At 41.0% G+C, this 12,710-nt stretch overlaps 1 protein-coding gene across 1 annotated transcript in view; it reads right to left on the bottom strand.

Moving 5' to 3' along the window:
• Nucleotides 1–12,710, bottom strand: part of GRID2 (glutamate ionotropic receptor delta type subunit 2) — a 1,225,688-nt gene that overhangs the window by 415,025 nt on the left and 797,953 nt on the right. The gene's annotated exons all lie outside the window — the stretch shown is intronic.

Here is a 12,710-nt window from a genome sequence, read left to right as displayed (position 1 = left end):
TACTCCCAAATGAGTTACAGAAATTTTCAGAAGATGATCTAGAGTTGTGTTACTTTCCTAGAGGAACAGATTACTGAGAGGTCTACCTGAACTTTGTGTCGGAAACATAAAAGGCTTAGATGCTAACAGTCAGCAGATCATGATTCTTACCATCAAACACATGGTGACTGAATTGTCTGATCTAGAAACAAAGCACCTTTTACCAATGTCAATTTTGTTGGAGAAATTTCTACTACATTTAGTTATGAGCGGTGGTGAGAATAGCATGTTATAAAGAGATTGTTTCAGGCAAATTGTTCTGATTACCTGTGGAAGAGAAAAAATCCTCATGAAGAGCAGGCTTCTCATGAGGAGCTCCAACCCCAGGTCCAGGTCCTACAAAACAGAAAAGCCCTAATCTGCCTGGCCAGAGAGGCAGTTCTCAGAGGATCCTATGAACAGAATTTATATCCTAGACCATATTCTTAAGCCTCCTAACTAATTGACATCTCATTACATGTTTTCTAACATTGTGATATGTCATTGGAATGTCTCCAATTAATATAACATTATAATAAATTTCTTATGAACAGCTCTTCTGAGGATATTTTAGGGAATAAATAGGAATGCACCCTTATTCCTGCCTCAATTTTAATATCCTAAATTATAGCAAAACATATGGTATACATTTGATTCCTCCATTTTTAATACAGAAACCAAACTTGCAAATTCTTAGGGAAAAGAAGAGTAACTGGTTGACTAAGAAAATACAAGAAAGGACTTACACAATTTATACACAAATTTGGCAAGATGCAACTAGATCTGAAAACCAATTGGAACCAGGAACTCAAACATTTCCAGGACTCTGGCTTTTAATTTGTTTTTCCTTGGGTGAATTTTATTGTCTTACTTACCTAAAACAAATGTGTCTATGGATTCAGAAACAAGGGAGCTGATTCCTCTCATCTTACTTCTTTAGTTACTACCATTGAAGTGGGATTGACAATACAACCTATGATTCTAAGTTCAAATTTTCAAGTAAGACTTGGCTTTTCCTGTTTGAGTCAGATACTCTTTGAGGACCAACCACCTGTCACCTCGTATGGGCTCTTGATAGAATGAGGTTTTTCCTCTGACTGAAATTAGATGCTGTTGGAGAATGAGAATATGACAATTGTGCAGAACCTATTAGCTTGGAGGGAACAGAAGTTCTCTATAGAGGATGGTGGACAAGACAAAGTAACTTGTGTCTACTGAATATATATCCTATATAATAAAAGGCTAATATGCAAATTGTCCCCTTGACCAGGAGTTTGACCAGGAGTTCAACCGGGAGTTTGACCAGGGCCCCTCCCCCTGGCTGGCCAGCAGAACAACCAGTCACTATAATGTGCACTGACCACCAGGGGGCAGATGCTCAATGCAGGAGCTGCCCCCTGGTGGTCAGTGTGCTCCCACAGCGGGGGAGCGCCACTCAGCTAGAAGCTGGGTTCACAGCTGGCAAGCGCAGCGGCGGTGGCAAGAGCCTCTCCTGCCTCTGCTGCAGGCAGGCGGTAAGGAGCGAAGGGTCCTGGACTGTGAGAGCCCCAGACTGCAAGAGAGATGTCTGACTGCCAGCTTAGGCTCAATCCCTGGGGTGATCAGGCCTAAGCCGGCAGGTGGACATCCCCTGAGGGGTCCTGGACTGCGAGAGGGTGCAGGCCAGGATAAGGGACCCCCCCAGTACACAAATTTTGTGTACTGGGCCTCTAGTCTATAATAATGAAAGCCTAATATGCTAATTAGACCAGTAGTCCTTCTGGACAACCTTCCGGATGAAGCCAAAGTTCGGAGGGAAGCCCGGGTCCCAGGTGCTAGAGGGAAGCTGGTGTCAGCAGCCGGGGAAAGGAAGACCTACTCTTGAATGAATTTCATGTATCAAAACTCTAGTATATATATAAAATGAAAAATAATAGTAGTAAGTAACATTAATTAACCACTTAATATATTTCATGAGCTGTTTTGTGTTTTTAAAAATTATTAACTAGTTATTACCCGAACCTTCATAACAACCATGTGGAGAGGTTTTAGGTACTCCTTATGACTACAGTTATAATTATTACTAGAGGCTCAGTGCACGAAATTTGTACACAGTGGGGGGGGGAGGCCCCTCAGACCGGCCTGCACCCTCTCGCAATCTGGGATCCCTCTGGAAATGTCTGACTGATGTGCGGGATCAGGCCTAAACTGTCAGTCGGACATCCCTCTTGCAATCCAGGACTGCTGGCTCCTAACCACTCGCCTGCCTGCCTGATTACCCCTAACCGCTCTGCCTGTCTCCCTGATTGCCCCTAACTGCTCTCCTGTCTGCCTCATTTTCCCTAACCACCCTGCCTACCTGCCTGATTGCCCCTAACTGCTCGCCTGCCTGCCTGATTGCCCCTAACCACCTCTGCCTCGGCCCCCAATGCCATGGCTTTATCAGGAAGGCTCGTCCAGAAGGACGGCCAGAATGATGTCCGGAAAGTCTTTCGGCTGTCCGGTTTAATTAGCATATTATGCTTTTATTATTATAGATACCTATTTAGAGCAGATAATTGATGGAGCCCGCCAGTCTGACATGCTAATGCATTTTGCTACACTAACTCCTAAATATGTGTGTATATTTACTCATCCATCCACCTATTCTTCCATTGTTCACTGAATGGCTACTATTACTACGGTATAGGGCTGCACTGACTAAAGTCCTATTCTTGCAGAGCTTATATTCTGGTGGGGAAGGACAAACAATAGGCATACAACATATAGAATCTTGCATATAAAAAATGTTACATAAAATAAAAAAGCAGAACAAGGTTAGGATATTGGGAATATCAAGGTCAATACTTTTCCTGTTTTAAAAAGCATAAACCAGGTAAACCTCATCAAGAATGTCATTGTTGACCACAGACTTGCAAAAGGTCAAAGAATGAGCCTCAGAGATATCTTGGAGAAGAGCTTCCCACGGAGAGAGTAAGCCAGTGCAATTCTTGGGTGATTACATCGATTTTCTCCATAAGTTAGGAAGCCAGAGGCCTTATCTTGCCTGGTATATTGAGGGAACAGAGTGGCTCTGGAGTCTCTAGGATGGCGTGACCAGGAAGAAAAGTAGGATGTTAAGTTGAAGAGGTAAGGAGGGGAGATGGGAGTGAGGGGCAGGTCACAAAGGGCACTGAGGCTGTGGTGTGAATTTAGCTTTTATTCTTAATAAAATAAAATGAAGAGCTTGTGGAACATTGATTAGAGAAGAGACATGATCTGATGTACCTTTTAAAAGGCTTTTTCTGGCTGCTTGTATTGAGACTGAAAAGTATGATCCAATATGAAAATGTGCTTTTCATATATTTGATATCAGGGAACAAAATTGATCAGTGGTCCCAGCTGTGTGTTCTGAAATCCATCACCACATATGCTAGGGCTACATATCTTATGGGCATTTCCTAGCCAAGGAGTCAAGCTAGGGGAAGAAATCTTGGGGATTTGCAAACAATAAATAAAACAGACTTCTAAGAGAGTGGCCTAAGATAATGCTTTGGGATTTATCTTCCATGTATCTGTATACACCCAACTATATACACACATATAGTAAACTAGAGGCCCGGTGCACAACAATTTGTGCACTCGGGGAAGGGGCGGGGGGTCCCTCAGGCCGGCCTGTGCCCTCTCGCAGTCTGGGACCCCTGGGGGGTTGTCCGGCTTGTTTAGTTCCCACCTCCCTCAGCCACCCGGCCCAGGTTGATCATTCCCGCCTCCCTCAGCCACCCGGCCAGCTTGTTTTGCTCCCACCTCCACCACCCAGCTTGTTTTCGGCCGCCTGGCTTGCTACGCTCCCAGCTGATATATGCAAATTAACCGCCATCTTGGCTGGCAGTTAATTTGCATATCGCCCTGATTAGCCAATGGGAAGTGTAGCAGAGGTACGGCTAATTACCATGTTTCTCTATTATTAGATAGGATAGCCTTCATACATTGTGTATGTGATTGATAAATGCAGATACTAGGATATGGAAGATAAAGCCCAAACCATTATCAGTGACAATCCAGGGACCTATGTTAAATCTAGGGGAGGGCTAAGATAGGGTTCTTAGGTTTTATTTTATAAATACGGTGGGGCCTTGACTTATGAGTTTAATTCGTTCCGAGACCGAGCTCGTTAAGGAGCTCGTTAAGGAGCTCACTAACTCAAATTACTCTATCAACTCAATGCAAAAAATCGGCCGAGAGACAGCTGGTATCTCAAAAAACTCGTTAGTCGGGACACTCGTAAGTCAAGGCCCCACTGAATTCACTTTATTTGATTTTTATAATTAACATATAAGTTAAAACAGATGGTAAATAAAAAGTAACCTTTCAATGAAGAAATGAAAACATTTGTTTCAATATGTGTGTGTAGCAACAAACTAAAGACACACTCACTGTCAGCTGAGCATACTGAGTCATCTCCCTAGGAACTGCCCAGGTGAAAGGATAGAAAGGTCTGAAGCAAAGATGGAGCCTCTGTCTGCTCTCATCCCTGGAAGGGGTAGGAGTCATCCTGCTGCTGAGTCTGATTTCAGAACTAGGAGATGCAGGGCTTGGTAAACAACCCCTCACAGAAATCACAGGAGCTCCCAGTGTACATTTTTTAGATTGGTGTTGCAAGCCTGGGCTGAAAGGGGCACTGGTGTAGCCAATGATTGGTTCTTTCCTGTCCTCAGCAGAATCCTACCTCTGTGCAGATTGCAGCAGGTGTGTTCCGAAGGGGACCCAGAGGCAGAAGATCTTGTCAAGGTTGTTGCATTGGAGTCAGCTCTAAGTAACCACCTCATCTCTGTTTAGTGTTGTGTCCTTGAGTAAATATGAAACAGTTGTACTTAGATGTTCTCCTTCTGAGATTCCCTAACTCGCTTGTAATTCTGCATTTGTACTGTGCGTGTTGCAAAGACATTTGGGGACCTCATACAAATTCTCCATTCTTTGACATTTAGTAGTAACAGGGTCACCTCCTCATTAATTTCCAAATGGTTATTTCATACTGCCTTTCCAAACGCTTAATTATAATCTTGATAAATTGTTATTAGTTTCCTTTCATGATAGCATGACATCAATGCATTCATAACATGACTCAGAGCATGAAGCCAAAGGAGAATTGTAGACATATATTATCAAAAGCATATCCAAGCAGGGACCATCTTCAAAACTAGGAAATGCCAGCATGTGATGAAGGGAACATTTTCATATTCTGTAAGAGGTTTACTTACTGATATAAAAGCAATATATCAAGTACACAAATTCTTTTTAGTTGTTACCAATGTCAGTGTCATCTGTTACCATTTTTCTTAATTAATTCATTGAATTATTCTGAGATCTTCTTACTTGACTCTTCATTTGTTTTTTATGATTCCCAACTACTTTCCTCTTGAAACACTTTCATCTTCTGGTTTCAGTCAATTCCTCTTAAACATCTAGCTACTATTTCTTATCCCCTTTTATAAAATTTTCTATTTTTTTGGTAGGCACATTGCATGTAATTTTATTTTTCATAAGTCTTCTCCCTATACACCATCAGCTAGAAATTAGAATGTGTAAGAAATAGACATTGCCCTAGCTGGTTTGGCTCAGTGGATAGAGTGTCGGCCTGAGGACTGAAGGGTCCTGGGTTCGATTCCAGTCAAGGGCACATGCCCGGGTTGCCACCTCAATTCCCAGTGTGGGGTGTGCAGGAGGCAGACAATCAATGATTCTCTCTCATCATTGATGTTTCTATTTCTCTTTCCCTCTCCTTTCCTCTCTGAAACCAATAAAAATATATTTTTTTAAAAAAGAAATAGACATTATACAAAATGTAAAATGGAGACTTGAATAATGATAATTTTTAAATGTGAAAATGATGGTCAAAATTAGCTTTTTACTTTTACTATATTGAATTTGATGAATTTTAACATATCTATTTAAAGTAAATGTTTTAAAACTGAAGTAATTTTCTTCAGATCTCATTGTTTACAATTAAGAAAATTTAGTATGTTTATAGAAAACATTTGGGAATTTATGGCTTAGGTACTGTAGTAGAAATTCTCTACTTTTTCATTCATTCCTGGCTAGTAGAAAGTTGATGTTCTCTAATATCATGCTCTTATTTTACTTATGATGAATTGGTCTTTAGTGTTTTTGTCACTAGCAGCCCAGTGCATGAATTCGTGAATCTTAAAAGGAACTGTGGGCCGCGAGGCTGCAGTAGGAACAGGGGTGGGTCTTGGCCCATCCTCCGCACCCCTTCCCAGCCCCTCCTACCACGGTCCCCAGTTCCCTGCTCCCACTGAAGCTGCTCCCACACGCTGACAGCGCTGGCCCTGCTCGCACCTGCTGACAATGCGAAGCGATTGGGGCCAACACCATCAGTGGGTGCAAGTGGCAGCTGCTGCCCTGATCACCCCTCAGGAGCAGGGGGAGGTAAAGAAGCCCTCAGGGGCGATCAGGGCCGGCAGCTGTTGCTGGCACCCGCTGATGGCACTGAGCGATCGGGACGGGCGCTGAGCACCGGAAGCAGGTGTGAGTGCTGAGCGGGACCGTGGTGCGAGGGAGCAAAGAATTTTCAATAAGCACCAGAGGCTCGCCATGATGACAGTGACCAGTGCCCTACCTTGGTCTGGCGCCTCCACTCACCTGCTCCACCTTCCCACCATGGCTGAAGCCTGCCATATTCTGCACACGCCCCCTGGAGGTCAGTGCACGTCATGGTGACCGGTTGTTCAATTGTTCCAGTTATTCTGTTGTTTGGTCTATTTTCATATTTGCCTTTTATTATATAGGATTGTTTCTAATTCATAACATTTTCTACTACTTTTTTTAATGAATGATAGATATGTATTTATTGCCATTTTATTTTTCATATATTTTATCTTTTATTTTTTCTTCTTAAAGAAGAACCTTCAACATTTATTGTAATACTGGTTTGACAGTGATGAACTCCTTTACCTTTTTTTTGTCTGGGAAGGTCTTTACCTGTCCTTCAATTCTAAATGATAGCATTGCTGAATACCTGAATATATGCTATTTTTTTTTCTACTTAGCATTCATTCTCCCTCTCTGAAAGCAATTGTGTTCATTTGGGGAGAAATCTAGTAGTGTGCTGAAGCCAGCTCTTTTTAGCTCTTAAGAATACATTGTGAGTATCTCTTCCAAGCTCTGAAAGCAATCTTATTGGTTGCTTCAAACTATTTCTTATAGTTGAAATATTTACACCATGGAAATCTGTAAATTCTTAAAGAAATGACTTTTTTTTCTTTCTGCGGAGCTAGTTATTAAATAGTTACCAACACACCACTGCAAATAACCCTTGCCTCATCTTTCCCACCTTACTTGTTGCAAGAGTAAATCCATGAAGCTGCTTCTGGATATTTCATTCCCTCATGCCCAGCCACCCCGTACCCTCACCAGCTCTGACACCAGCTGAAAGAGGACCTGTGGCACAAGCCTGGCCAACTAAGTGCTTCTTCCGGACTTAGACTCTTCAGTTAGAGAAACAAAGCTAGTAAGAGTAGTAGAGGCATTCTCTGTGTACCACTTTAAATAGGTGACTTGTATGCCATGTGAATGATAGCTCAATAAAGCTGTTGAAGATTCTAGAAGATCATGACTGTCATCCCTGCTTCCAAACCTCCAATAGCAATTATGTACCTTTTGCCTTCAAGGTTGATTTTTGAGACTCCCATTAACGAGCCCACCATATATTCTGCAGACTACTTTTCGCTTAAGGTAGCCAAAGTCTTTTTCTTTTGTTTTACAACTTAGAACCTATAATATTAACTTCAAGTCTATGTTAATATCAATGTCAATTTTTCCTTATTTGGAAGTGACCTGTTTTCAACATAAATTAATGTCAATTCACAAACTGACAGCACATATTTGATTATCTATAGTTATTTCAATTTTGCAAAGTTCTGCTCATTATTTTTTTCCAGTTGATCAGGTATTTTAGAATAAGATACTAGGTGAATTCTCTAAAAGTGAATTCCTGATGGCAACTTAGCATACTCACGCTCTTGCTAAAAGAAGAAAAAGAAGTCATACACTTTGGGTATATGCCTCACTAGAGTCATCAGAAAGTTTATAAGATTCAGGAAAAAAAATAAGCATATAGTATATGAAATAATATGAAATTATAAGTCACATTTTTTTTAAATATATATTTTATTGATTTTTTACAGCTAGGAAGGGAGAGGGATAGGGAGTTAGGAACACCGATGAGAGAGAAGCATTGATCAGCTGCCTCCCGCACATCCCCTACTGGGGATGTGCCCGCAACCAAGGTACATGCCCCTGACTGGAATCGAACCTGGGACCCTTCAGTCCCCAGGCCAACGCTCTACCCAGTGAGCCAAACCAGCTAGGGCATAAGTCACATTTTTTCCATTAAATTTGATGTTGCCCTAACTCATATTATAGGTTCTTTGCTAACTGCTCCAAGAGAGTAGCAACAACTTGAAAATTATATAGACAATTCATTTTTATTTTTAAATATATTTTTTATTGATTTCAGAGGAGAAGGGAAAGGGAAAGAGAGATAGAAACATCAATGAGGAGAAAGAATCATTGATCAGCTTTTTCCTGCACACCCAACACTGGGAATTGAGCCCACAACCTGGGCATGTGCCCTGACTGGGAATCAAACCATGACCTCCTGGTTCATAGGTCTATGCTCAACCACACCCTGTGGGACAATTCATTTTTAAAAAGAAAGATAAAATTGTAGTGCAGAGAATCTTAAACAGAGTTTTGAATTCCCATTCTTCCAATAGCCTAAATATATATTTATGTACTAAGAGGAAATTGTGCACTTAATATCAATGTGGGAAACATGCGTAATCTCTCCTCATTATTTAAGGAGTGAGAACAAGAGGTCATGGTCCCACTAAAAAATGTCACCCAGAGGGTGTATCCCTATGTGAAGAGATGACTCACAGAAAGCTAATTCCATTCCTTCCCAAGGAAAACAGAAAAAATGTGATAAAAATGTGTAAACATTCATATTCTTCAACTGATGTGATTTAAAAATGGCAATAGGAAATAAAATACTGGATTCCAGTTTGGGGATAAATTCCTGAAAAAAAATCTGTTTAACACACAGATTAATTTCTCCAAATTTCAGTATTAGAATTGGGGCAGATGATTCTAATTCTATATGGCACAAAACTATAACAATCTCTCTTGTAAGTTGTCCCTTGTCTATTTGTTTGTTTTTTAAACAGCTGTCCACTTGTTCTGTCTCATCAATTCTGGTAGTTCAGGATTAATTCTCACCATTATCGGTGGCAGAACATGACGGTACAATAAGCCAAAATGACTAAACACGTTGTAAGAAGAAAAAAAATGAGAATAGAAGAGAATCTCTTTATAAAAACTAATCCCTTATGAACACATATTTAGAAACTGTCTGCAGGTAATTACACTCAGGTAATCCGATCTAAAAATGCCAAGTTCACACAATGGTTCATTTAATTCCATCTGGTGCACAATAATATGCTCCTTAGTGGACACATTGATTTAAAAGAAAAAAAATCACCTCAGATAGCAAAAGCTCATATTCCCTGAGGAATTACATCAAAAATTAGTCTCAAAAATGATCCTGCAATATTTAATCTATAAAAAAGGGAAATTAAGGTAATAGATTTAGACTTTTCACCACTTAAATCCCTTTAAATTATGATCTATTTTTCTTAAGAATATATAGGTTAATATAAAAAATTGGGTCAGAACTTCTAATATCTTGAGAGGAACAAAACAAACTGATTTAGAACATATATACTAGTAAGACATTTAATGTATTCCAAGTATTTTCAAGAGAGATATTTAACTCTTGGAATGGTGCCACCTGTCATCAGGACAGGAATGGTGCAAAAACATGCATGTTTATCACAACCATTGTTGCTCTCCCTTTAGGTCATTAAGGTGGCCAGGGAAATTGGCTGCCTAGAATAGAAAATCACATATGATTCAAAGCACTGTAGTGCATGACTTGGGGGGGGGGGGGGAAGACCTGTACCTGGCCTCTTGAGAAATGTGAACTCTGCCTTCCAATACTTTTTCCATCACATCTCTAATCTCGATGTCCACTAATCCTTCTATTTTTCTTATTTCTTTCTTCTTTTACAGAAAGGAGCAGGGTCAATGCACTTCCAATTTGTGTGAACATGTTCCCTTTAGTGGATATATGTATTTCTAAACTTCCTAATAAATTGATGAAAATCAAAGGCTTTTCCCAAAGACTTGTTGAAATGCAACAAGCTGGGCTGGCCCTATTAATACTATATGGACACAGACAATAGTGTGAAGGCCTGGGGTGGGGCAGAGATTGGGAGGAAGGGGGCTAAGCCAGGGAGGGGGAAATTGGGGGACATTTGTAATACTTTCAACAACAACAACAAAAATGAACAGTTTTTCTTTAAGTTTTTGTTCCTCCTCCATTGGATTATTTTGCCCTATCATGTTTATATCACCTTCCAAAACCCAGGTTCACCCCTAGTCCTCTCCCTTTTCTTCTCAATGCACCCTGGAATAACCAGCTCCTTCCCTTTGCCCCATACACTAGAGTAACAAACTTTCTTTTCAAGTCTCCTCATTAAAATCTAGATTCTCAGTTTGATTCTCTCAGATCCCTGATACTTTAAATACAAAGTATGTCATTTGATAAGCACAATTTGCATATAGTTGAGTGAGTAGGTCAACATGTTATTTCATTGCAGTTATCAAAATGCATTACTTGCCCTAGCTGGTTTTGTGCAGTGGATAGAGCATCAGCTTGTGGACTGAAGGATCCTGGGTTTGATTTTGGTCAAGGGCACATGCCCAGGTTGCAGGATCAATCCTTAGTAGGGGGCATGCAAGAGGCAGCCAATCAATGATTCTCTCATCATTGATGTTTCTATCTCTCTCTCCTTCTCCCGTCCACTCTGAAATCAATAAAAATATATATATTTTAAAAAGTGCATTACTTTATGGACCTCCTGGTGTCAGAGCTTGAACCTAAAAAAGGGAATCTGTTAATAGGAAATTAAGTTGCTGAGTTAATTACTTTTAAATATGTAGCAAGTGTCTTACAAGGTGATGAGAAAAGAAGATGGTTCATGGTTTCACTAATTCATTCATTCAATAAATATTTGAGTGTCTACACTGTGTCAGGTACAGATATCGACACTTAGGATACAATTAACAAAATAGAGTCCTGCTCAAAGAGATAATATGAAGTAAATGAATTTTTTCTTGCAGACAATGATCAATAAGCATAATATATATAGAAATTCTATTTTTATGTTAGATAGTAATAAGTGCTATGAAAATACAGAAAGAGGAAACAGAGTTAGCCAAGTGAATCTGTAAAGGAAGAACAATTCAGACCAAGATGAAATTGTGAAGGGAGTGTCCTAGTGAACAGCAGGGTGGCCTATGCTTGCAGTGGAGCTGACCAGGAGGGGGAGAAAATAGGAGATACAATGTGAGGGGCGGAAGAGGGAATTTTGCGATATTGGGTCTTGCAGGGCACTGGAAGGTTTGGGGCTTTTATTCTTTCACAGTAATGCCAAGACAATACTGTGTGGCAGTACAGTGGCAATCATGCTTTGGGGGAAGGTAGGCTTTTTACATAGAGTAGCTATTCATGTGCAGGCCTGACCTTTACATAGTGTATGCATCAAGTAAACGACCCCTACAGTCACAGCTTAATCAACTACCTCTGAGAGGAATTCTCAATCAACCCATTTGCTAAAATTGCAAAGAATTCAATCTGTTTGTTTTGATGCAAAGATTCTATCTTTTTCCATAAAAGCTTTGGGGATGACTAGCAACATCTCATGAGTGATTATCATATAACTCTGAAGACATGTTTTTTCTCCGTAAATTTCTTGCTGAATGCATATTCCATACTAATACTTAGTATAAAACAGTATTTGAGTCAGAGCTTATTCTAAGAATAGAAATCTAATGTTTGTTATGTGTTAGAAAGTTCCTAGTATCTTTCCTCTTGTTTGTTTGTTTTTTTAATTTATCTTTATTGTTGAAAGTAATACAGATGTACCCCTTTTTCTCCATTGACCCCTTCTAGCCCACCCCCTTCACCTGCCCCAGACCTTTACCACACTACTGTCTGTGTCCATGAGTTATTCTTATCTTCTATATATAATAATAAAAGGCTAATATGCAAATCGACCACAAGGCAGAACGACTGGTCACTATGATGCACACTGACCACCAGGGGACAGATGCTCAAAGCAGGAGCTGCCCCCTGGTGGTCAGTACGCTCCCATAGAGGGAGTGCAACTCAGCCAGAGGGGGAGCAGGCCTAAGACAGCAGTCAGACATCCCCCGAGGGCTTCTGGACTGCAAGAGGGTGCAGGCTGGGCTGAGGGACCAACCCTGCCCCTCCAGTGCACAAATTTTGTGCACCGGGCCTCTAGTATATAATAAAAGGCTAATATGCAAATTTTCCCCTCAACCAGGAGTTCGACCACTCGCTACAATGTGCACTGACCACCAGGGGGCAGTGCGGAACATAGCAGGCATCAGCAACGTGGTGCTGGCAGTGGGTGGCAGTAGAGGCCAGGGCCCCGATGAGAGCAGGACCGTGGTGGAATGGTGGAGCAGGTGAGTGGGTGGTGCTAGGCCAAGGTGGGTGTGAGCTGGGCCCCGCCCTGCCAATCACCCTGTAGACAGCAACCAATGGCAGCAGTGGGGGGCAGGGC

The sequence above is a fragment of the Myotis lucifugus genome, unplaced genomic scaffold (assembly GCF_000147115.1).
Source record: "Myotis lucifugus unplaced genomic scaffold, Myoluc2.0 scaffold_12, whole genome shotgun sequence".
Taxonomy (NCBI): Eukaryota; Metazoa; Chordata; class Mammalia; order Chiroptera; family Vespertilionidae; genus Myotis; species Myotis lucifugus.
This window is presented reverse-complemented; position numbering and strand designations above follow the sequence as displayed.